The sequence below is a fragment of the Pelodiscus sinensis genome, chromosome 6 (assembly GCF_052426305.1).
Source record: "Pelodiscus sinensis isolate ZL-2025 chromosome 6, ASM5242630v1, whole genome shotgun sequence".
In the NCBI taxonomy this organism is placed as follows: Eukaryota; Metazoa; Chordata; order Testudines; family Trionychidae; genus Pelodiscus; species Pelodiscus sinensis.
The window spans coordinates 32,447,015-32,473,845 of record NC_143057.1 but is presented as its reverse complement, the minus strand read 5'-3'; the positions used below and the strand labels follow the sequence as shown (position 1 = coordinate 32,473,845).

At 42.3% G+C, this 26,831-nt stretch overlaps 1 protein-coding gene across 4 annotated transcripts in view; it reads left to right on the top strand.

Moving 5' to 3' along the window:
* The window catches only part of KANK1 (KN motif and ankyrin repeat domains 1), a 173,591-nt gene that overhangs the window by 27,965 nt on the left and 118,795 nt on the right, over positions 1–26,831 (top strand). For all 4 annotated transcript variants that reach the window (XM_006137863.3, XM_006137860.3, XM_006137862.3 and 1 more), the window contains exon 2: positions 15,309–15,442. The gene's annotated coding sequence lies outside the window, so the exon portion shown is untranslated. The remainder of the gene's footprint in view (positions 1–15,308; positions 15,443–26,831) is intronic.

The window sequence follows — 26,831 nt, the reverse complement described above, 5'->3', positions numbered from 1 at the left end:
TTGCTGCTCCTGTTCGGGCAAAAGTCCTTTTGCGCAAAACTTTTGCGCAAAAGGGCCAGTGTTGACAGCTCAGATTTGTTTTGCACAAAAAAGCCCCGATCGCGAAAATGGTGATCAGGGCTTTTTTGTGGAAAAGCGCGTCTAGATTGGCACGGACACTTTTCTGCAAAAAGTGCTAATTCGAACTAAGCTAATTCGAACTAACGGATCCAGACTAAAAAACTAGTTCGAATTAGCGTTTTGCTAATTCGAACTAGCATGTCCACATTAAGTGGACCCTGAACCTGGCTTAAGGATGGCCGGAAGCAGTGCCGGCAGGGCATCAGAGGAGGACTTAGAGCGTGGAGCTGCTGTCTCAGGCTAGCCGAGGGCTGTGCTTAAAGGGTCCCGACCCCCACCCCGGACAGACAGTTCTCAGGGGTGCCCTGCTTGCAAAGCAGTCCTGGCTTGGATTTCCTGGAGTACCCACACTGGGCACATCACAGCACTCGGCCATCAGCCCGGCTGCACTTGCCACAGGCTGCCATCTGGGGAGAGGGGCCAATTGGGGGGCTGCAGGAGAGCTTCCACCCGAAAAGCCCGCAGAGCCAGCCCAGTCCTCCCCATCGGGGGCGCGTACCCCATTCCTCCCTCACCTCCTTCCACTTACCCTTCCCTAGCCCCTCTTCCTGATGTACAAAATAAAGGGACAATTGTGTTCAAAAATTGAATCTGTCTTTATTGAACAAAACTGGGGGAGACTGGGAAAAGGAGGTGGGAGAGGGGAAGAGAGAGGCTGGGAGAGGGGAGGGCAACTAAAATGATCAGGGGTTGGGAACAGGTCCCATATGAAGAGAGGCTAAAGAGACTGGGACTTTTCAGCTTAGAAAAGAGGAGACGGAGGGGGGACAGGATAGAGGTCTCTAAAAGCAGGAGTTGGGTGGAGAGGGTGCATAAAGAAAAGTTCTTCATTAGTTCCCATAAAGAAGGACTAGAGGACACCAAAGGAAAGGAATGGGTAGCAGGCTTCAAACTAGTAACAGAAAGTTGTTCTTCACAAAGCAAAGAGTCAACCTGTGGAACTCCTTGCTGCAGGAGGCTGTGAAGGCTAGAACTAGAACAGAGTTTAAAGGGAAGTGAGATCAAGTCATGGAGGTTGGGTCCATGGAGTGCTATTAGCCAGGGGATAGGAGTGCCCAAGGTTTGTGGAAGGCTGGAGAGGGATGGCACGAGACAAATGGCTTGGTCACTGTCTTCGGTCCATCCCCTCCAGGGTCCCTAGGGTTGGCCGCTGTCGGCAGACAGGCTACTGGGCTAGATGGACCTTTGGTCTGACCCAGTATGGCCATTGTATGCTCAGGGCTCAGGGTCGGGGGTCTCAGTGGACCACCTTGATTTTCATGCACACCTGCTCCTGGGTGGCCAGGCTGGCAGCTCTCCTGCCCTAGACGGCCACTTTCATGTGCCTAGTGCAGAGGTCGTGGACAAGGTCCACGATGTCTGCACTGGACCAGGCGGGTGCCCGCCTCTTGCGGTCCCGGGCAAGCTCCTGGGAACCGCCAGCCTGGTCCCGGGAAGAGGGGGAGGGCTGGGCATCGGGTGGGTGCCTCGATCCGTGCCAGGTGCAGGGTCTGCTGGCTGGGTGCTGGCAGGCTTGCATCTGGCACGGGCACCGTAGCCAGCCCGTGCCTCTTTAAGGGGTCCGGGGCCGGGAGGGGGGCAGACAAGTTTCCCTGGTGTTGGCCAGAGTTGGCAACACTTTGTTCCTGATAAGTGCAGCAAAAGCCACAGATTTTATTTTTCTCACTTGTTTTTGGCATCCCTGAATGGGATTTCTAAGCCAAGGAGCAGAGAAGGAAGTGGGGCATGGACGCATAGAAGAACATGTATGCCCTCTCAAAAGTGGCAGGGCTAAGTGCCGCAGAGAGCAGCCCTTGCCACTGCCCAGCAGGTGTAGGAAAGGGTGGACTGGCAGGTGTCCTTGGCATTACTGCATGAATAGGTGCAAAAGCTTCTGTGTCTCTGTGTGTGTTCACCGGAGAACAAAGTGACTGAAATTTGTGTCCCGGAAGGAAAGGTCGCAAACCCTCGCTGGAATACAATGCTGGCTCTGTGTGAGCTGACAACACCACAGGGGGAAAGTTTAAGTAGGAAAGTTCAATGGGGCTTTTTTGGGAAGGTATGAGAACTTTTCTTTTGCATTGAATCTCATAAAAGTCCTCTTAAAGGTTTTGGATGTAATCTGAGTCTGGAGTGTCAAAGTAACTTTTCTATTCATACTGTACTACTTTGTTCATGGATCAAAGAATGTGGCAAAAACCCAGCCTAATTACGCATAAACTTTCTAATGTTTCAGCTTGTGTAGCACCACCCACCTTCCCAGACAGGTCAAGTTACTGCTCCAAGCATTACGGTCAAATGATGCACTGTATGCTGGAGGGGCATGGGATTAAGAGCCTTCTAAATTAAGTTTTTTGTTTACACTAAATAATAAAGTCCTATAGGTTTTTGTATTGGTGGTTACATTGGTATCTTGGGAAAGTATTTTTTTATTTTAAAGCTCATTTAGAAAAAGCTAAATGGAAAAAATAACGACTGAAATCCTATTTAAGGAGTAGTGCTTAATACCCTAAAAACCTGTAGTTGTAAACTTCCTACATCTCTTCTGTCTTTCTGTTGCCCTTCCCTCATCGAAAGAAAGAGAGAATATACAAATGGATACTGCAAGTTTGAAAGTCCTGCACAATGTATTCTGTGATATGACTATGAGCAAGTCATCTGGAACATCCCTAAGTAACCTCAAGCATGCTGAATCTTCACGCTGATGTGATGATAAAGCAGTGTGGCAGAACTTTACATTGGGTTTCTTGTGCCTGTCCTTTCTGGTAGTTACTTGCCATTCAACTCTACCTCTTCAGCCAAAGCTGGTTTATATTGCATTGTTATTTGACCTGCTTATTTTATAAACCATGTACATAAAGAATACTTGGATGTTATTAAGGCAAACATGCCTAATGGACCATATAGTTTATGGAGAGTTTCCTGTTTGCTTCCTTCTTTAACTTTCTTTTTCTGGGTAGCACTTAACCTAGAGCTGCTAACTTTGCTGAGTGTGTTAGAACTGGATATTAACCATTGTAGCTCCCTGGGTGGTCCTTCACTTTCCCCATAGAACTGTTGATAGCAACCATGTTGGTCCTAATAGAGACAAGGTGTTGGCAGTCACTGGAGTTTTAACCATGGTGATGTCTACTGCTGTTCTTTCCTAGCCTATATGGTAGTTAGAATCCACCCATCCCCTGCTTCCTTGGTTGTCGGAGAAGAAGCTAAAGAAGGGAGGTGGGGCCAGAGTAGTGTGCAAGTTAGAAGAGGAAAGGGCCATCTCTCGAGAGAGGTGAAGGTGTCTTGTATCCCAAGAGTCCTAATTAGTGGTGTCCTGCTGGCAGACATTGCTCCTGATTCAGCATCTCTGGTGAGCCAGCTATTGTAGTTCTTCCTCCTCTGCATAAAGCAGCAGCATTACCATCAGTAATATCCATTACTGGTACATGCCCATGCTTGCTCACACCAAACCACAATTCTGACCAGCGTGTTTGAGCAGACAGCCAATCATTTTACAGAATGGTGCTGCCTGCAGCTGAATCCAGAACTACTAAATTAGTGCAGCTTTAAAATACGGCAAATGAGCAGCCCCGCTCATTTCTGCCGGTGTTCGAGATTGAGCAATTCCTAGAGCAGCGTGGGGGCTGGAGGAGAAACAAAAGATAGTGTGTGTTTGGAGTGGGGAGAATGAAAACTAAACCAGATACATTTCTGAGATGCACTCCTAAACTTACCTGTCTTATAGAGGCCTAATTTACCATTGCTCTTCAAAACTACCCCAGAGGAGAAAATGAAATGATGCTGAAACTTCACATATTGAAGTTTGAGATCTCAAAGTGTTTTACAAAGGCAGCTAAGCATCCTTATTCCCATGTTACTGATAGAAAATCCATCGCAGAGGCCAGGTGACTTGCCCAAGGTTCCCCTGCTAGTCAGTGTCACAACCAGATGTTGGATCCAGGTAATCCGAGTCCCATTTCCCCTGTACTAATCGCTTGAGGTAGGAAGCTTGTTCTACTGTGATGTAACACCAGCAGATCTGAAGTTTTAAAAATTCTTTGTCCTGAAGGAAGGGTGAGGTCTATTGGTCTCACCAAATTCCACTTTAAGGTGCCCTGCAGGAAAAGTAAAACTTCGATGCTCCAGGCCTTAATATGGAGAGTCTTGTTTTTCAGATATGAATCATCCAGGATGTGATTTTTTTTTTATTATTTCTTGGCACTATAGTTTTCCAATGAAACCAACTGCATAGGCGATGCTTTATTGTTCAGTCATGCCCATGTCAGTCAAAGAAGCAACGCAATACATTTTGCATTCCATGCCCAGGGAAGAGCGCAAAAATGAAGGCTGAGATTTTCAAAGGCATTTTGAAAGAGTTAAATACACGAATCCCTTTGCCTTTCAATCCCTTTATGGCTTTCTCTGAAAATCCCAGCCCAAATGTATTAGGCTGCTTACATCCCTGAGGTTAACCCTGGCTTCCCTTGGCTTGCACCAGAGATGAATTTAGCACACAGTTAGCTCTCCATGGATGTGCTCCACCTCGATTAAGCTTCAGCAGCCTAGAAGCTTATTTTTAAGTGCACTTTTTAAATACTTAAGAGACTCTTGAAACTGCTCTGCTTATAAAGTTGCCTGAAATTCAAGGTTATAAATGGACAATATATTATTACTAATAATGTTGCATGAACTAGCTATTTATGGCTGCTCCCTTATGGTCCGGAGGCATTTTTCCACGCTTCAGTGTGACTACAGACAGCGTACTACAGACACTAGGCAACTGCTTCACATCTGAGCCATTTGTGGGGTGTTGTAGCTGTGTTGGTCCTAGGATATGAGAGACAAAGAAGATGAGGTAATTTTTTTTTAATTCGACTAACTGCTGTTGGTGAAAGACTTTTGAGTACCATAGAACTCAGATCCCTGGAGCAAAAAAAGTATGTCTCTTTCACAAGCAGCAGTTAGTCCAATTAAAAAAATATTACTTCACCTACTTTGTCACATTCAGCAGAGCAACAGTCTGCCTCAAGGTAAATGTTGCCCACCCTTAACTGATGAGTGGCTATCTGATCTAGACATGGAAAGAGCAGAATGAGTTATAGTTCTTCCTCTCCTCCCCGACCTGATCTTTATCTTTTTTAAAAAGTCCCTGAATCTGTCAGCCTGAAATAGCAGTGAAGAAGTGATTGAGTGGACTGTACTGACCTGCCTGTATACTACCAGATCAGTCTACATTGCTGTTTAGTGCGGTATGCATACCCAAGCTGCAGTCACGCCTTCATTTGCAGTGTAAATGTACCGTTAATGACATTATTGGGGAAGTAGCTGGTTGGGTGTCTAATTGTTTGGTGAAACAAAAAACAGGACTACGTAGCACTTTAAAGACTAACAAGATGGTTTATTAGATGATGAGCTTTCATGGGCCAGACCCACTTCCTCAGATCAAATAGTGGAAGAAAATTGTCACAACCATATATACCAAAGGATACAATTAAAAAAAATGAACACATATGAAAAGGACAAATCAAATTTCAGAACAGAACGGGGATGTGGGGGAGGGGGAAGGTAAATGTCTGTGAGCTAATGATATTAGAGGTGATAATTGGGAAAGCTATCTTTGTAATGGGTAAGATAATTAATGTCTTTGTTTAAAGTTAGGCATAAAGCGTTGAATTTAAGCATGAATCACAGTTCAGAGGATTCTGTTTGGGTTCTGTTCTACCTGGAAAGAAACTAGCAAGTATGTAGTGAAGCTCAGTCTTAATTTCCAGGTGAAAATTCTGCTTAGCACAATGATGAGAGAGATTGTTTATTACAGTGGCACATAATAATACAGCATGGTATTTACATGTAACTAGATACCATGAAGGCTCTATCACAAGCTTAAATACATGGACTATAGAAGGAGTGAAGTATTTTATAGCCACTTTGTGGCAGCAAATTCCAGGTAAATGAATGGTCAGTTCATTTTTGGAATGAAAAGGAATGCCAAGTTAATCCTCCTGGTAATTAATGAAACACTTCTTACAGTTTATTGTTTTATACAAGCTATTGTTTTGACCCAATGGTTGGATACTTTTTTTTGAGATACCAAGGAAAAGTTACGACATCAAAACAGGAAAAAAAAAAGCTGTGTTTTAAAAGGCTACCCATATATACCCATCCCATTTGCCTTTCCTGAACCTGCATCAATTTAATTTGGTAATTGTTCACAAAGAACATTTCCTACCTGTTTTGAGAATGGTCATATACTGAAAACTTTTGCTTTTGTTAATCCTCCTTCTTTTTCCATGACCGGATCTTCTGTAGATCTAAATCTCAGGCAAGCTAACTATTTTATCGATAAATCCTATTTATTAATTTTTTTGATACAACAGTTTTCATATCCCTCTCCTGGTGATATTCTTGAATTGATAAGAGGGCATTCATGTTGCTTGATAAGGGTGGTCTCTTTAAACAAACGTCATGTAGCTGCCTGGACTAGAAATGCTATGTGCTCTTTTTCAGTTACTGTTACAGGTGTCAGGGAGATGGCTGACCATAGCTAGCCATGTTCCGAAGTTAATCCTAAACAAGGTGAAGTTGTCCTTTTCTCACTCTCTCTCAAACCTTTATGTAAATTAACTGAAACTTGAGAACTGACTCTTTTAGCCAAGGTCCTACTTGAGTTTGTGTAACCTATTTACCAGCTCCATTAGTCTTTGCTGCTAAAGTATCTCATGCATTAATTCATGTTGCTGAGCTGTGCAGGGGAGGTCAGCTGCACAGCCTTGATAGAGACCATAATTAAAGTCCTGAAATAATAAGATTTTCCAGGTAAAAGGTTGTCTCAATTTAAACAAGAGGATTTCTGTGGAAAGAAACCATGTTTGCCGCTAATGTGGCTAACCAGAAAATGTCTCCATATAGCCAGTGGCTACCCAGTAACTAAAACTGCCTGTTCAAATGATGCTCAGGCTTGTCACTTACACAGGTGTAGTGTGGAGGTAGTCATGTTACCATCCCACTTTGCTATCCTTTTATAGCCTCTCTGCACAGCTCCTCATTGCCTTCCACTTTGAATAATAGCTCCTATGGGTGTAGTTGCATAATCATAGAATCATAACACCATAAAATACTAGACCTGAAAGAGACCTTGGGAGGTCATCCAGACCAGAGTCCCCTGCCCTCATCTAGAGTGATATCTAGATCAGTGTTTCTCAACCTTTTTTTTTTTTTTAATAAAGTACTCCCCCTTTTAAAAAAAATACTATAAGTACCCCCAGTACCAAAACTATTCAGACACACAATTTTTTTCTACCATTGCAACACATTTGTTTAAACAACTTAATCCTAGCTGGGTGGGCGATGGCATTTTTGGGTGTAAAAAATACAAAAATAATAAAGCGCTGTAAAACTTAAAACAAAAATTCAGTTTTCTCCAAATTTCAGCAGTGCTGATGTACCCCCCAGACTTCTCTCAAGTACCCCTTAGGGTACTCGTAACACTGGTTGAGAAACACTGATTAAGACCAGTGTTTCTTAAACTTTTTGAGACCGTGGAATACCAAACAATAATATGAAAAAAAAATTGTCAGACAAAAAAAGACAAAAACAAAGAAGAGGTCGCGGCACACCTGCGAGTTCATGGAACATCAGTGTTCCGCAGAACATAGTTTAAGAAACACTGATCTAGACCATCTCTGATAGGTGTTTCTCTAACCTGCTCTTAAATATCCCCAGTGATGGAGATTCCATAACCACCCTAAGCAATTTATTCCAGTGTTTAACCACCGTGACAGTTAGGAAGTTTTTCCAGATGTCCAACTTAAACCTCCCTTGCTGCAATTTAAGCCCATTGCTTCTTGTTAAACGGAATAATATTTCTTCTCCTCCTTGTTATGTCCCCTCTCTTTCTTCTCTTTTCCAGGCTAACCAAACCCAGTTCTTTGTCTCCCTCATAGGCCATGTTTACTACATCTTTAATCACTTTTGTTGCTCTTCTCTGGACCTTCTCCAATTTATCCACATCTTTCCTGGACACAACACTCCAACTGAGGCCAAATCAGTGCACAGTAGAGCAGAAGAATGACTTCTCTAATAAACACACAGTAAAATGTTTTAAACTTTGTACTACTCCACTCCACCACCAACTATTCTTGTTTTAATAGGCAGTTCAGTCAGAAGCCAGACATGTTGTTCTTGATCCTGTGCACTCCATCAAGCCCCAAAAAGTTGAAAGTCCATTTGCATCTAGTGAAGAGCGATGCTGCCTCTCCGTACAAAGATCATCGGGGGAGGTGGGGCAGACAGGATAGCCTGGACTTTAAGCAAAAAATTTGCTTTGTCACTGAAACATCAGAAAGAAACTTGCCAAGTTATTTTGGCCCCTGTTCAACTTGCCTCTTAGTAGCTGAACATTCATCATGAAAAATGGGCTCTATTACACATTTTATTTGAAAGTCCTATAAGATTTTTTTGGAATAAATGCCAGGGAGGGAGAGGACTTTAAGTGCCAATGTTCATATGAGAACAAATGGATAGAAACTGGCCACCAACAAGTTTTGGCTTGAGATTGGATGCAAATTTCTAAGCAACAGAGGAGTGAAGATCTAGAACAGCCTTCCCAGAAGAGCAAGTGGGTGTAAAAAACCTAACATTTTTCAATACTGGGCTTGATCAGTTTTAAGGAGAGGAGGGTGCAAAGAGGTTGCCTAAAATGGCATCTGGCCCATTTGCGACTGCTACTAACAAAAATTCTCAACAGCTAGAGATGGCTCTTGAGTCACTACAGAGCGTTCTTTCCCAGGTGCCTGGCTGGTGGGTCTTGCTGACATGCTCAGGGTTCAACTATCTGCCATATTTGGATTTTTTTCTTTCTGGGTTGGACTGGCAGAGACCATGAGGGGTTTTTGTCTTCCTCTGCACTATGGAATGTGGGTCAAATTGCTGGCTTAAATGAGAATAAATGGCAAATTCTCTAACTTGAAGCCCTTAAACCATGGTTTGAGGACTACAGTAGCTCAGTTTGAGGTCATGGGTATATTGTAGGAGGCATTAGTGAGGTTCTGTGGCCTGCAACATGTGAGAGGTAAGAGTAGATGATCACAGTGGCCCCGTCTGACCTCAATCTGTGCATGAGTTTTGTTTATATGAAAATATGGTGAAGATTGGAAAACTGGCTGTGTAAATATGTCATGAACAGATGTGCTCTGTGTCCAGTATAGTATCTGGACTGTCTTTTGAGCAAAGTTTTGTTTCTCATCTTTATTCTGGTTAGCTGCAGTGGCTCTGAAATGCTGTGGTGAAGTGAACTAAGTTCTCCTCTGCTTTGTACCTCACTTGTGGACTTTAACAAAGGTCTGATCATAGATAGATAAATAAGTCAGGCTAAGTGACAAAGCTGGCAGTTTAGAAGTAAAAAGGCGTGTGTTGTGTTTTTTTTTTAAAAAAGTGTGTGCTGTTTGTGTGTTAAAGAACCAAGTTTGTGATGCTCCTTAGTGCTGTGGGATTTTTGCCTTGAACCAGCTCCTCTGAGAGCTCGTCTCTCACGTCAACAAACTTTGCTTCTCTAGCACAGTGGAACTTTCTAAAATAGATGTAGAGTTGTGTGTCATGGTCCTTATTGCAGAGCTTTAGGTGAGCCCTTAGATATACTTGGCCTAGGCAACTGAGACTAGGTCTACACTACAGAATTTTTGCTCAGAAACTCATGGAGCATCCACACTTGTGTGTTTTTAAGCAAGTAAAAGGAAAGAACAGAGGGGGTTTTCCAGTGTAGGTATTCCTCCTTCTACGAGAAATAACTCCTTTTTGTTCAAGAGCTCTTGCACAAAAAGGTTTGTGGATGGGGAACAGGGTTTTTTTGCACAAAGTGGAAATTGAAAAAAAGCGCAAGTGCCCTGGTGGCCAGTCGGTGAATAGCAATCAGTTTCCTTTCCTTGTACATGCTCTTGCTCAAAAGCACATCGCTTTTTCGATGCGCTTTTGCAGTGTGGACGCGCTCTTGCGCAAGAAGTTTTTGTGGAAGATCTCTTTCTCAAAAAGCTTCTTCTGCAGGAAGCCTTTAGTGTAGACCAGTGTTTTTCAACCAGTGGTATGAGTACCCTTAGGGGTATTCGAGAAGTCTGGGGGTTTGTCAACACAACTGAAATTTGGAGAAAATTGAAATTTTTAATGTTTTAAAGCACTTTATTATTTTTGTACTTTTTACACTCAAAAAGTTCATCACCTGCCCGGCTATGATTAAGTTGTTTAAACAAATATGTTGCAATGGTAGAAAAACATTTTGTGTGTCTGAAAACTGTAGGTACTGGGGGTACTTACAATTATTTTTAAAAAAAGGGGTTATTTATAAAAAAAAAATTGAGCAACACTGGTGTAGACATAGCCTGAGTGTCTAAGCACTAAAACCTTGAACTTCAATTGTTATGCTGTATGTAGCAGTGTAGAGAGCTGAAGACAGGAGACTCTCAAAACTAGGACTACAGAGCTCCATAATACCTCTTTCAATCTGGTTTCAGAATATGCCCACCTTGTGTCATCTCAGTTAGCTCTTCTAAAGCAGTGTTTCTCAACCTTTTTTTTATAAAGTACCCCTTTAAAAAAAAGTACCCTTAAAAATAAGTACCCCCAATACCTACAGTTTTTAGACACACACATTTTTTTTCTATCATTGCAACACATTTGTTTAAACAACTTAATTGTAGCTGGGTGGGTGATGAAATTTTTGGGTGTAAAGTTTTACAGCACGTTATTATTTTTGTACTTTTTACACCCAAAAATTCAGTTTTCTCCAAATTTCAGTTGTGTTGATGTACCCTCAGACTTCTCTCGGGTACCCTTAAGGGTATTCGTACCACTGGTTGAGAAACACTGATCTAAATCACTGAATTATGTATTTGGAGGGAGAGATAAAGAAGAAGGGAGGGATTTTTGAAAACATCAATAAAATCCTCGGTAAGGGAAAATAGGTAATGGAGTTACAAAATACTAAAGTTCTCTAAACCTAAAATTATACAGTGGCTTAGATAAAGTTTAAATTGATGATATAGTAAAAAGTAACAACAAAATAAAACCCCTTTCAGATGTGATTGGCTTGACTTGATTGGAAATCTTTGACAAACTTGAAAATGTATATGGTACATTTAAATAAACACCAGACTTAAAGTATTTTCAAATATAAACCAACATTGGAGAACCATTTTTTTTTCTTTCTAAATCTGTGTAGAACAATAAATAGATGTAATACAGTTGAGCTGAGAAGTGGCTTGTAACCCCCTGACACTGAAAATAGAGAACTTCAGCCAATGTGTCAAGTAGTTCTTGTTAATAATAAATGTAGCCCTACTGCTTTCCTTTGCTTTTTTACAGTCATTCAGAGGACATCCTGAATAGATAAATGTGTAACTCAAATCAAGTTTATTATATATGACAAATCTGAAATGTTGATCTAAGCTGAGGGATTGGGCGGGGCAGTGGAAAGCAGCGGGGCTAACAGCCACTGCAGACCTTAGGGCAAGGTAGCTAGGGGGCGGGGGCTGGCTCTGTGCCCTCGGAAGAGGCGGGGCCGAGGGTGAAAGGGGCGGTGCTGAGGGCAGTCAGCCCTTAGTGTCGCCCAGACTGTGGGCTGGGGAGAGGTGGGGAGCATGCTGCAGAGCTAGGCAGAGTGGCGCTCTGGCGGCAATTCAAAAGGGCCTGGGGCACCAGCTGTCACTGCTCCCACAGTGGGTGGCTGGGCACAAATTTAAGTCTTGGTTATGACCTATAAAGCCCTAAGTGGGTTAGGTCTTGGGTATCTGAAGGACTGTCTTCTCCCATAGGAATCTGCCTGGGGATTGAGGTCAGCGGAGGTCAGGGGAGTGTGGGCTCTGCTGATTGTTCCTCCATTTAAGGAGATAAGATTAACATCTACATGGAGCAGAACCTTCTCAGCTTTTGCTCCCAGGCTGTGGAATTCGTTAGCATTGTTTTGGTGTCAGGCTAAAGTGTGTGTGTGTGTGTGTGTGTGTGTCGCCTTGGATATTTTAAATAAAGAGGTGGGGTAAATATATTTTTAATAAATAAATACTCATCTGTTTTTGTTTCCCAGCTTTGAAAAGCCTTAAAATTGATGAAAGGGTCTACTTTCATTGCTAATAGTTTATTTTTTAGGTTTTAAACAAATAAGGGGGCTACTCCTTGGTCTTTGTTCAATATTGGATCTCCTATCTTCCTCGAAATTTGAGTAAAATCAGGTGTTTTTCTAAGCTATAAAAAGGTGCCTGTCATCCTAGCTTTTATTTTTTTAAGCAGCATTTGAGCAGAAATGGTTTTTTTGAGTTTTTAAAATTTATGTATGTGTGGGTATGTCTACACTACCCCGCTAGTGTGAACTAGCGGGGTAATGTATGCATACCGAACGTGCAAATGAAGCCCGGGATTTGAATTTCCCGGGCTTCATTTGCATAAGCCGGCAGCGCCATTTTTAAATGCCGGCTGGTTCGAACCCCGTGCTGCGCGGCTACACGCGGCACGGGCTAGATAGTTCGAACTAGCAAGCCATTCCGAACTATCTGTACGCGGCTACACGCGGCACGGGGTTCGAACCAGCCGGCATTTAAAAATGGCGCCGGCCGGCTTATGCAAATGAAGCCCGGGAAATTCAAATCCCGGGCTTCATTTGCACGTTCGGTATGCATACATTACCCCGCTAGTTCGCACTAGCGGGGTAGTGTAGACATACCCTATGTTACTAAAGCAGCCAGGCTAAAAATATGTGCCTTGTAAAAATAAAACAGCAAGAGGGGCATCAGGATGAGATTTAATTTGAGTGCCCATCAGTGTTCTCTTTAATTTTGTCTACCCATGTGATGAATAATTTTTGTTGTGCTCCAAAGCATGTGCAGATGTGCACCACCAGTGGAAACACATACTCCCCAATTATCTGCTCTCTTACATGGAAACCTGCTTCTCTCTCTTTCCTGAGTGGAGTATTTCCGGGCCTTCACTTAATTTCCAGCAAAAGACAGACTGACTATCTTAGCAGGCCTGCTTTGCCTCTCTCTTCAGAGATGGGACACATTGTGACTGCCACAGTTAAGAACATTGGTCTGATCCAGTATGGCCATTCTTATCATCCATTTAGCCCACTGTGCTGTCTTCTGACATTGGCCAATACCAGGCGCTTCAAAGAGAATGAACAGAACAGGGTAATAATCAAGAGATCCGTTCTCTGTCATCTGGTCCCACTGTCAAATGTTGCTTCTCTGGCCATTCTGGCTAATTGCCATTGATGGACCTATCCTCTGTGAACTTACCTTTTTCTTTTTTGAATCCAGTTATGGTTTTGACCTTTATAATGTTGCTGGCAACAAGTTCCACAGTTTGACTCTGCATTGACCTGCTGCCTATTTATTTTTCAGGTGACCTCTGGTTTCTAAGTTAAGTTACACATGCCTGTTTCTATGGTTTGGTCTACTCTAAAAAATTAGATTGGTTTAACTGTATCAGTCGGGGTGTGAAAAATCCACCTCCTACAGTGGCATCATTAGCTGACTTAAGTCCTTGTGTAGACAGCACTAGGTTGACAGCAGAATTCTTCCAAGCTATTGCCACGTGGGAGAGGGGGATTCCCTATGCTGGTGAGAGAACCCCTCCCTCAGCATAGGTATTACCCATGCCGAAGTGCTGCAGGTGTGCAGTGGTATAGACACACCCTTGTAGTGTTTTTAAATATAGAGAAGCTGTACGCAAGCAATGTATTCTTACAGTGAAAGCATTACTGAGCAAACCTATTAAAAACAATAAAAGAGCCTATATAGTTCCTGATAAACTTAGCAAGGATCACTTCCTCGCTCTGATTAGTAGTTAGTCCTTCAAACCCCACTTAGGAATGGTCCCTATGATGAGAAGTTCATCACTGCTGCAGCTTAGTAAAGCTTTGGGAGGCCTATGTGGGCCAAAGTCCATCCAACCCTTCCCTAAGGATTGGGGATTCCCTTGGACCAGAAATCCTGTCCATTTGCTGGAGAGGAAAGGAGGTCTTCAGCTAGCTTAAAGCAAGTCTTTTTATCCAAACACTCTTTATAGTTCCCTGGTGAATCCAGTTTGAATTAGTGCATATGTGGACTCTCCATGTTTGTGTGTTTTCTAACACACAGACAATTGCATTTTAATATACTTGACTCCAGAGATACTCAATTAAATAAGGCTTGCGCAGGATATAACAGGGTACTGTCTCATGTGTCGCAATTCTGAGTACCTCTGTTGACTTCAGTGAGAACTACACATCATGTGTAAAGTTCAGCATGTGTGTGAACTTTTTCAAAATCGGGATAAAATAAAGTGGCTCAATCAATTTTGAGACAAATAGGGGAATAACAAATTTGTTACATCTTAGCAAGTCTTCATTAACAGCACATTCTGTAAAATGCATCCTTGTGCTTTTCACATTCAACTATTACTTATGATTATTCAGTAATGCTTCTACCGAATGCTTGTACATTAATAATCTAGACTGACAAAACACTAACTTGGGTCAAAAGCTACTTTAGTTTTTTTTTCTAGGTTTTCATTCTTGATGTTGGCAGCACTGATTAATAGTAGGTAAATATGGCATTCTTATAACTTTAGTACAAGCTCAGCTTCTTGTTTTGTGTATTTAATCTTGGCTGTAAACTGGTAAAGTCCTTACACACTTCCTTTATTTGCAGAGATCCTGTAACCAAAAAGTTCACAAACTCCATCCTGTAACCAAAAAGTTCACAAACTCCTTCGCCCTGAGGGTGGGTCTACACAGTGGTACTAGCTCAAAATTTTGAGCTTATTTTGAGATAGTCTATTTAGAAATTTACAGCGCCAAATTTTGATATAGACTGCTATTCTGACAAGTCCCTTAATCCTCATGGAACGAGGTTTACCGGGAGGTCAGAATAGCAAGCCTGTTATTTTGATTGCATTCCGAAATAATGGGTGTGCTGTTAAGATGTGGAAAACGCTATCTGGGATATTGGATGTATCCTGAAATAGCGTTGCTGTCTAGACCTACCCACAATTTGCTCACTATTTGTGAGCATAGTCATGTTACTTGGATGCAGAAGGTGACTTTGAGCCTTTAAAAAAAACTTTGATTATTTTTAAAATGTCTAGAGTGTCTAACAAATCTAAATAGTGAAATAATTAGATCACAAACTTAAGGTATGTTAAATGCTCAGTGCTACTCTTGTGGATCATTAACAGGTGCTTTGTTTTTGCCTTTTTCCATACAGAATGACTTCCAAGGATCTGAATGTACTGTTAGATGTTGAAGTGGTACACTAGCTGAATCATCTTTTCTTTTATTTTTGACCTTAAAAACACTTGGAGGAAACTGGAGGATTGTGTTGAGTACAGATTTTTGGAGGTAAGGTTTAAACCCCCATCCGAATGGTATCAGACTAATTCATTTTAGATCTTTAAGGTAAGTTAAATCATGGCTAGTTTCATTGAACTAATGAGGCTTTATTAATTTAGGATATTTTAATCGAACAACTAGGCTTCTTCCAAATTACTAATTCTAGGCTTAGTATTTGTATAACTCCTTCCATTATATCCCTCTGTGTTTCACCTACAGTGATTGTGTTGGGTTTTGTTTTGTCTTTGTTAAACCTGAGCCCCATTTTTACCAGAAACTGAGGCATATAAAAGTTATAGTGCCTTTCTGATCTGAAAAGTAACCCCTGTTCTCCAGTCTTTGAGTAGAGCTGCTAGCTACTATTATATTGTGCTTGTATTACCATAACTCCTAAAAGCCAAATGAGAGTGCATCTTGCTGGGGTAGGCAGGCTATAAACAAGGTAAGTCTTCACTGCAGCGTTAACTGAGGTGATTGACACCTGGGTTGACCTGGTGTGGGGATGAATTTCCAAACTGCAAAGCCATATGGTGTCCTCGCTTCCCGATGTGTTCAGCTAGGGTATCTGAGGACTTAGCCCTTGGTTCTTAGGGCTGAGCTGAGTTGTTCTATGATCCTTTCACAGTGAATTGTGAGAGAACTTGTCTGTGCATCTGAGTGCACAGGGGGATTGTGGGGAAAGCACTGAATTGTCAGCACTCAAGGGGTTGAGTTTGTGTCACTAACCAGCAAAGCGGGCTGGTTAGTGACAGCAGCACTTGGGCATTAGCCTATAGCCCCAGCTAACCTTGGTGTAAGGCATGGCGTATGCTTGAGTGAGAGGTTTTATCTGTGGGCGGAAGTCAGGTTAAGGGCAACACACTTAGAAACAGTCCCTGCTTTAACGAGCTTGCAGTCCTGACCAGACATCAGGGCAGTGGTGGAGAGTAGGGCTATAACATACAGGAGGAACGAGTTGTATGATGGTCTGCAAAGATCATAGTAGAGCTGCAGTGTACTCTGCTCCTGGTGACTGACGTTGGAGCTGAAGAGACACCTCAGTTTCCCTTTTCGTTTTCTAAAACCAAGCTGAGGGCATGTAGAGGAAAGAGGCAGGAGGCTAGCAAGCTCAGAGAGGGCAGGCAACATCCTGGGGCTGGTTTCTGGTTTGCCTGCTGTGCCAGGGGGCCTGCTGGTTCTTACTGTCAGCTATCTGTTTTGGTACGTGTTCTTGTTTTTTAGGATCCTAGTTTTGATGTCAGGGGAGCAGCGTGGCACAAGTAGGGTTACCAGGTGGCTTAAAAAAAAATACTGGACACACTTGATCTCAGATGGGCGGGGGGGAGAGGCGCGGGGACACCGGCTGGGAGGAGAGGGGAGCGGGGTGCGAAGCAGGGCTGGTCGGGGGCAGTGGGGCTAGCCGGGGCAATTCAGCGGGGGGGAAAACGGGGGAGAACCGGCCGACAGGAAGTGGGGCTGGCCGGGAGGTGGTCGGGGGGAGCGGGGCTGGCCAGGGAGGAGAGTGGGGGGAGAGAATCGGCTGGCGGGTAGTGGGACTGACCCAGGCGCACGCAGATCCCGGGGTGCTGCCCATCCTGTGCATGGTCCCGGCGAACCACAAGCAAGTCCGGCCCCAGGGATTCCCTTCTGTCCTGCCCCCGCCCCCCCTCGCATCGTTGCAGTTGCATACGTGAACTTATCTACCAGCCAAGCAGTTTGCAACTAGGTACTGATACTCCTAATAATAATAAAACTAACCTAATTAGAAAATACCGGACACTTTATATGTCTGGTATTTTTTAAATTTTTTGTCCCCAACAGAACCCTCAAATACCAGACTGTCGGGTTCAAAACTGGACACCTGGTAACTCTAGGCACAAGTGCCATCCCTCAGCTGCTCCATGCCATAGGTCTCGTTAGGTTGTGACAGTGGCTACAGCTGAAACAGCAACAGCTCTCAGGCCACTGTCACTGCCCACCTTCCCAGAGATACAGGCCACTGTCATGACCCACCTTCCCAGAGATACTGGAAGAAGAAACAAGATGGGAGTTGCTCACAACTTAGAACTAAACATGCTTCTTAAATGTGAAAGATCTCTTACTAACCCTGAGGGTTGCCACATTTGAAAGTAACTAAGAAGAAATGAGACACCTAATCAGAGTGAAATCAGTGCAGATGCAGAGCTCCAAACAGGCTTAGGCCCTGAGGTTTCTGTGCCTTTCCTGAATGTCTGGCTGCAATGGGTGCCTTTGGGTAAGCAGAGGCAGCTGAATCCAATGGCCCAAAAACATCACTGGGACAGCAGACCCCCAAAGTAGTCACTCTGTGCGAGGGCGGGGTTTTGTGGTGGCCATGAGGCCAGCTGGGCGTGTCTGGAGATGAACGTAGCTTCTGTTGGTTCCTTCCCTTTGGAGTTATTGCACAGCATTCATTTCAGGGTTGGTGCAGGGAGAGCTGAACTTCATCCATGCTGAGCAACAGTGATACACTCCAGAGGTGAAAAGGAAACATTAGCTTGGATTGCCCATATGCATATTAAACCAGTGGATTTTAGTTTGTAGTCTGGGATATTGATGATCCACGGATTGCTCCCTTTAGTTCTGTTATGATTATTGGGTCATGCAGTGCTGGGTTTCCCTCATGATCCTAGGCATTCAGGCTGTTTGTGCAGCGAAGAGCATTGGAGGAATGAATCCTATTTATGGAGCAAGTGGGGAAGGCGGAGCTTTCTTTAGGGATCAACTGTGGGACTGGAGGTGCTAGCCACTTGTGGGAGAGAGAAATGCCCAGGAGCATAGAGAACAAGGCAGCTAGTTGATTTGTGCAGGACACAAGAGGAGCTGGTGGTTGGACTGGATGTGCAGGGGAGAACAGAGCAAGGAAGCATGCGCAAAGGGAGGAGAAAGGGATGAATGGAAGAGAAGCAGGGAGACTGGTGAAGAATGGTCAGAGGCAGGCTGCATCTGATTTCCCCCTTCTCATCTGTTCCAAAGTCAAACTTCTCACACCAGCCTGCTAAGAAACAAACAAATGCTACTTCCATGTAAGGCATAAGCTATTGATGTGGTTGCCAGGTGCCCACGAGCCTGTTAAGTGAGTGCAAATAGGTGAGGAATGAAATCCTCTTAAATGTGGTCCCTGCTTTCTCTTAAAACTTTATCTTAAATGTGGAGAAAGTTTGAGATGCCAGTATTGCATTGCTCCTTATTAAGTTGCTCAACTGCCTCTTCCCTTTCCTCTCTAGCCCACCCTTCCTAGCTGTAGTAAACACTTCTTGCCTTTTGTACCTGAAAGGTGAAAGTAAAACAGATCATAACTTAAGTGGCTACTTAATTGCTGGTACTAATAAAGCACCGTATTAATAATATCAGTGTGTATTATTAAGGAGAGTCTTATTAAAAATTAAAACACAGTACAGCAATACTATTCATTTAGTAGAAACATAATTGAGGTTTTCTTTTAATGAAATAAGTTTGGAGCACTGTGTATATATGTAATATGTTCAGATCAATACTTCTTTATTTCTTTGCTACTTAATTTTAAAGGGTTTTTTTTTTTTTCTCATTTGTACATATACCTGTCTATATGACAGTGTGCATACTAAAGCAGTTTCCTCTATTTGAAGAATAGAGCTCAAGCTTATTACAGAAATGGCAGAGGTGCTTAATAGTGATAGAAATGTAGCAGTGTTAGTCTGGGGTAGTAATTAGTAGTTAGTAAGTAGGTGCTTAATGGCTTCTTTGTTTCGGTCTTTACCGAGAAGTCTGAAGGAATGCCTAGCATAGTGAATGCTAGTGGGAAGGGGGTAGGGTTAGAAGATAAAATTAAAAAAAGAACAAGTTAAAAATCACCTAGAAAAGTTAGATGCCTGCAAGTCACCAGGGCCTGATGAAATGCATCTTAGAATACTCAAGGAGCTGATAGAGGAGGTATCTGAGTCTCTAGCTATCACCTTTGGAAAATCATGGGAGACAGGAGAGATTCCAGAGGACTGGAAAAGGGCAAATATAGCACCCATCTATAAAAAGGGAAATAAGAACAACTCAGGAAACTATAGACCAGTTAGTTTAACTTCTGTGCCAGGGAAGATAATGGAGCAAGTAATTAAGGAAATCATCTGCAAACACTTGGAAGGTAATAAGGTGATAGGGAACAGCTATCTTGTCAAACCAGTCTGATAGTTTTCTTTGATAGAATAACAAGTCTTGTGGATAAGGGAGAAGCGGTGAATGTGGTATACCTAGACTTTAATAAGGCATTTTTAATAAGGCACTTTTAATAAGGTGTCGTATGATATTCTTATCAATAAACTAGGCAAATACAACTTAGATGGAGCAACTTTAAGGTGGGTGCATAACTGGCTGGATAACCTTACTCAGAAAGTAGTTATTAATGGTTCTCAATCCTTCTGGAAACGTATAACAAGTGGGGCTCCGCAGGGATCTGTTTTGGGACCAGCTCTGCTCAATATCTTCATCAACGATTTAGATATTGGCATAGAAAGTACGCTTATTAAGTTTGCAGATGATACCAAGCTGGGAGGGGTTGTGAGTGCTTTGGAGGATAGGGTCATTCAAAATGATCTGGAGAAATTGGAGTAATGGTCTGAGGTAAATAGGATGAAGTTTACTAAAGACAAATGCAAAGTACTCCACTTAGGAAGGAACAATCAGTTTCACACATAGCCTGTGTCTACATTGGAATCCCTTTCCGGAAAAGGGATGCTAATGAGACACTTCGGAATTGCAAATCCGTGGGGGATTTAAATATCCGCCGCGGCATTTGCATTTACATGGTTGCCGCTTTTTTCCGGCTCGGGGTTTTTGCCGGAGAAGAGCGCCAGTGTAGACGCGATTTTCCGAAAATAAGCCCTTTTCTGGGAGATCCCTTATTCCTTGAAAGTAGGAATAAGGGATCTCCCAGAAAAGGGCTTATTTTCCAGAAAATCTCATCTACACTGGCGCGCTTCTCCGGCAGGGAGTGTAGCCAGACAGACCCCCCCTCCCCATCTCAGCCATCTTATTTGCCTCTCTGAGGTTCCTGAAGCATACAGGCCAGAGAAGGAGCAATAAAATCAGCATAGTCTATGCTGGCTCATCTGATCCTGAGAAGCTGAAAACATAGATATGAGGAGAGAACGATTAAGGCAATAAGCTGGCCTCGAGGCTGCGAGAAGTGCCCGGTTGGCACCCATGTTGATACGAACACACAGCCGTCCCTGGGAGAGGAATCCCCCACTGAGAAAAGAATCTCCAGTACTTCCAATTTAATCTTCTCAACTCTCTCTTACAAGTGTAAATTAAGTTCACAACTCCCTTGTAAGAACTGGTCTCACAAAAGGCAGACCAGCACTATTTGGCATCACAGATAAGAAAGAGAAATACGTGTCCCCATGGGTATAAAGATGGGTCCAGCAGCACACTCACTTTGAGTGTCAATCTACCCTCTACCTGCTGGTCGGGTTAGGTGTTTGACCTCCCGAAGTTCTATGGGGACGCCCACCTCGTATTTTCGTCTTTCCTAGGAATTGAGGGACCGGCCCTGGCCTGACACGCTGGAGTCAAGAGGCACAGAAGGGGGTAAAAATTGTACCTGGATGTGGTCCTCTGTCTTAAGTGTACACAGACTTATAGATTTTAAAAATGGTTACAAAGAAGATAAAGATAGGAAAACAGAAATAATAGTACCAAGTAACAGCTTAATCTTTAAAGATCTCTATTTTGCTAGCAGTTAAGAAATAGAACAATAGCCATTGCAACCATATGATTTATAAGCTTCCTTAATAAACCTGTAACTGTTTAAGGTTTAACCTGACTCCTTCAGTTGCTGTAACAGAACCAGGCACAATTTAAAAGAACTTCAGCCGGTCTTAAGGGACAGATATAGGGAGAGCTTGGGCATTTGGATTTGTGTCACTCCCAGGTGACAGATCTGTTGGGGCACTTCTCAGCCTCCCCCAGGCTGCCCGCTGCGAAGGAATCACGGATTCTAGCAGCTAAAATCTGAAGTGTAATAAGCTCTCTCTGTAAACTTATTGGGGCGCTCGTCAACCTCCTCCAGGTTGCCCGCTGCAAGGGACCCCGGTCTCAGCAGTTGAAGTCTCGGGTGTATAGCACACACACACACCACTCACTGCCCTGACTGTCGGCTGACAGGGAGGTTGTGGAATCTCCACTTCTGGAGATATTTAAGAGTAGGTTAGATAAATGTCTATCAGAGCTAGTCTAGTCAGTCCTTGATCCTGCCATGAGGGCAGGGGACTGGACTCGATGACCCCTCAAGGTCCCTTCCAGTCCCAGTATTCTATGTATATTTTGTATTATCAGTGCAGCTCATGCAAGAAGAAATGAAAACCTGTCTAATTCTAAAGCAAACTTCTTGGCATTGCGAGAACAACAGGCTTCTTATAACTGATTTTTTTGTTTATTTTTGTTTTTGTTTAAACAACCAAAGGAACCTGAATCAGAGCATTCTCATTTTTCAGAGCTCTCTCCTACTGCTTTGAATTAATTGAGGGTAACAGTCCAGTCATATCAAATCTTAAATGGGCAGCTGCATGTTCTATAGCAGGAATCCTTGGACCTATTAAAAACCTTTATTTTATCAATTTAAATCCAAGCATTCAGTAAACGTACTTTTAAAAAATTTACTGAATGAGCATTGGCTAAGAGGCTTTTACATATTCATGGGCGAAACTGGATTGATGTAAAAGATGTGGCTGAATTACAGTTGAATCTGAGCTGGAGTAACTTTTGCCTCTCAGACAATAAACTCTTAATCCTGTTCCAAGTGAACATGTTGATGCCATGACAGAGATGGAGAGCATGTCTGAGGAGGGGCTTTGGTTTTGAGGCTTAATCTGCCTTGCCACTGCTTTCTGCTTTTTTTTTTAGCTGACCAGGCAATCACCAGTGGAAATCTTCTGGAATACAAGATAGTTGCTTTCTGCTCTTCAGAAAATAACATGACGACTCCAGCTCCTGAGGGGTATCTGCGTACTGACTAACAGTGTTGTCTAGTGACCTGAAGAAGAGCTCTGTGTAGCTCAAAAGGGGAATTTGGTTTAACAGATTATAGTATCTCACTTTCTAATCTTTTGGGATGAACACTGCTACAACACTGCAATAACAATGAAGTCTAACTGTATTCTGGGAAAATATGAGTATCTGTCCCATGTTGCTTCACTGGGGTTAGGGTACTAGTTGGATATGTACACAGAGTGGCGCTAATGGCATTACTCTGTGGATGGCACGCCATGTGATTCAGATGGAAGCCCAACTAGGTCTCACAGGTGTATAGCCAGGTCCCAACAGTCAGGGCTAGACACTCCTTTTGCTGTGGTGGCTGCTAGTGGAAAAGCAAAAGTATTGCAGGAAGCAAGGCTTTCACCAAACTGTCGGTGTCACCAGTGTTTTTTTTGTAGATGGACAATGGGTCAGTAGTGACTGTACAGTGGAGGAAGCAATGGGCTAACAGTGGGACAGAGGACTATCTGTTGATGGTACGACCAACCCTTTCTAACTGACAACACGCTTGTCCGCTCTGAAATTGGAATGAAGCTAGCAAGACCTATGCTGAAATCAGGCTTCTCTTACACTGTGGGCAGAGCCTTAATAGAACTGATCCACAAAACTCGTAACTCAGAACGGTGGTGTTCTCTCATAAATAAGGGCTCTCCATTGTCACTAATTGCTCCTCAATACAGGATCTTTCGAAAAAGGGGTTTTGTTTTGTTTTTCAAAAGAACTGTGTCTAGACAGCGGTTTCACTTTCAAAATACCTGTTTTCGAAAGAACGCATGGCCGCCATTATGTAAATGAAATGTGGGGAATTCAAATCCTGGATTCATTGGCAATTTTGATCTGTCTAATTTACATCCCTCTTTTGAAAGACATAGCCTAGAAGGGGATTGCAGTACAGTAACCATTTTCCTAATTATATTTTATTATATATGTTTCTGAAAACCTGATGTGTACTTTCCAAAGATTGTGACCTGCAATGACATCTTTAAAATGTCCTTCAATCATTGGACTTTAAATTTTAAAATTTAAACCTATGTAGAAAATAAATTTTAAAACCAACAAATAGTCTGGTAGCACTTTAAAGACTAACAAAACATGTAGATGGCATCATGAGCTTTCGTGGGCACATCCCACTTCTTCAGATGACGAATCATCTGAAGAAGTGGGCTATGCCCACAAAAGCTCATGATGCCATCTACGTGTTTTGTTAGTCTTTAAAGTGCTACCAGACTATTAGTTAGTCTGTACAGGATAAACTTAAAAACCAACAAAGTTACCCCTCTGAAGCTGTAGAAAATAAGATTTATTTTCTACCCAATAAACTAAAACGTTGCCTAACTTCAAAAACTCTATGGCGAATGCTGCAGTCATGAAGTTATGACACCACAAGATTCAAAAAACAAAAGGGGTTTTAGTTTAATTTTTTTATTGACCCTTAAAGTCAGACCTATATACATAAAATATCAATAAATACAAGGTGGAGGCATAACACCAACGTTTTTCCTATTGCTGATAATCTTCAGGAACACTCTCAACATGAGTATTTTTAAGGAAATATTTGGTCCATGAGGAGTTGTGTGACCAAATACGCTAATAAAATTCATAAAATGCTTCTAAAATGTTTATTCAAAGTGGCATGTCTGGCTTACAGTAGCTGTGTGGGTGGACCGTCCTTGAATTTTGTAGATTTAATTTAGTACTACACAATACCCAGTGATGGAAAACAGCTATAAATTGTCTGTGCGCAGCCATGCATTATTGATAAAGGGTAGAATAAACTCCGCAATTTCTTTATTTGATGTTGTCAGCACAACAGCTGGTTGATTTGTTTAGGTATTTTTCTATTTGAAGGTTTAAAGTGACACTGTCAACTCTTAACTTTTGGGCTTAATTTTATTTTGTGAAATCAAGTTCTTATACAACCTAAATAAAGAAGTTTATGTACATTTGAAATGACAGTACCATTGAAAACAGTTGGGGTGTGTGTGGGTCTTTTAAGCAAACACTTTCCTGCAGTGATTTTAAACCTCAATTTTTGGGGCACTGAACTGTCAGTGAAGTGGACTATAAACAGTACAGGTTGGGCCTCCCTGGTTCCTGATCCCTCTCAGATGAGGGATTTTGCTGGACTGAGGGAGGTAATTTCTGGTCCCCATACCACCGCCCCTCCGCCAACCCTGGTTCGACTGCCAGCTTGCTCCTTACCTGCTGCCAGCCCTGCTAACCCTGCTAGGCAGCCGCTGCTGCTCCAACCCCCCTGCCCCACCAGCCATTCATGTACCCTGGCTCCCAGCCCTGCCAGCAGCCACGCACTGGGTCTCCCAACCTCGCTACCATATACTGGGCAGGCCCGCTGGCAACTTGCTGCTGGCAGCCTGCTGCCCTGCCGGCCCTGCAGGGCTCCCTGCTGCTGGTCCTCCACCAGGACACTCTAGTCCTGCAACATCCATGCTGAACCTTGGAGGTTGCCAGACCAGAGAGTCCCAGTTTAGAGAGTTTCACCATGTACTGAAATTTGTCTTTAATTGTCCAAACTGATCAGAATTGCAAAAAGTTAAATGGAGCAGAGAGTGACATGTTAACTGGATTTTTAAAATTATTTTGTTTAATCATATAAAAATTGGAGCATTGTTAAATAAACTCCTTTAGAACATAGTTCTGAAAATCACTGTCCCTCCAAAGCTTAGAACATTTTTGCCATATATCCAGGTCTTTTTTCCCCCATTCCTCACTGATGGTAGAAATAGCCCAAAATACAATTTTCATAGAAAACCACACTGCAAACAAAATATGCGTTTGTGCATTGTACAAGGATCTGTTCAACAGCCTGGAAACTATAAAAACTTGCTAACTGAAGACTTTGCAAGTCTTTACACCCAAAATCCAAATTAGAATATTATCTTTACATTAAAATTCCTGAAATTATAGTTTCCCTCCCATTTTCAAAATCTCCTTACCTTGTTAGAATAGTAGTTTATGGTAAAGAGTCTCTTCCCATTCTAATATGAGAAGACTTCAGAATAGTGTTTCTTGTAATTGTGGAATCGCATGCTGACTGCTTCCCTCAAAAACGTATAAGGGTAGTGAAGGGTGAATTTAATCCATTTGAGATCTTAATGCACTATGTTTTTTTTAAAGGCTTTCCATCATTGCTTAAAGGAACTGCTGAGTGTAAACTCTTCATTTTAGCTTTCCATATTTTCTGCCTTTAAGATAGGAAGTCACAAAGCAATTAAATTGGTCGTGTAGTTTCAATCAGGAGGCAGGAAAAGCTAACTGGAGAAAGGACTAATATGATTGACAGAGCCTTGTGGAAGATTTACATTGAGAATAACTCATTCTTCAAAACTTTTTCATTTTCTGATGGAAATTGTGGGGTAAATCAAATACAGTGGCTATGAATGATTAAAATGCAGAAGTTATGAATTCTTATTGGCTTTGTAAATCTCGAACTCCTTCACCTTAACATAGCTTCACTTTTTCAAAGGGATATTGGGGATTTGAGTATTTAAATAAAGCATCAACATCTTGAAGTAAACTATTTTAACAGTCAAGATTATGAATTTAGCAGCAATGCTTCATGGAGACAAAGTTGAGGTTGAGAAGGAAAAGGAATTTTCCATGGCTTATCTAGTAAATCTTAAATATCTGTCAAGATATGGAATGTGCTATATGCAACTGTAAACAGTCATACAATATATATCGCCTCATGCAAGCCAGAAATTCTACTGGCAACTAAAAATTGTGCATTCATAGAAGCCATGAGATTTTAATGCGTTCTAATAAAAATCACAAGTACTGGCTTATTGACAAATGATAAAACAGTTTTGAATTTTCTTCCAGCAAATATAAGACTACTTGGTATAGGACAAAAATAATCTTACTTGTCTTAATATCCTTCTGAACTTATGCTGAATTCTTTGTTCCTCTACTGTTTTCCTTGAATCCATTCTGAAATAATTTGGGAGACCTGTTCGTAAAAAGTCTCTCTTTTCTAAGGATGATTAAAGGTTTGGTATAATTTTGGTGACAACAGGACTCATTTCTCCATTTTATGGCTTAGTTGTCCTCTAAAAATTGCCCTTTCTAGCTTAAATGGATCCCCCGGTAGCTTATCTTGCAATACAACTCCTTCCATTAAAGTTAAATCAAAACAGAGAGAAACTCATAGGGAGCAAGGAAAAACATAAATAGGGCCCTATCAATTTTACAGTCCATTTTGGTCAATTTCATAGGCATAAGATTTTCACTATTTCAGCTATTTAAATCTGAAATGTCATGGTGGTGAAATTGTAGTGGTCCTCCCCCCAAAAAAGTAGTTGGGGGTGGGAGTGTTGAAAAGTTATTGCTCTGCGCACTGAGGTACTGCTACCCTCCCATGCTGTTGGCAGTGGCA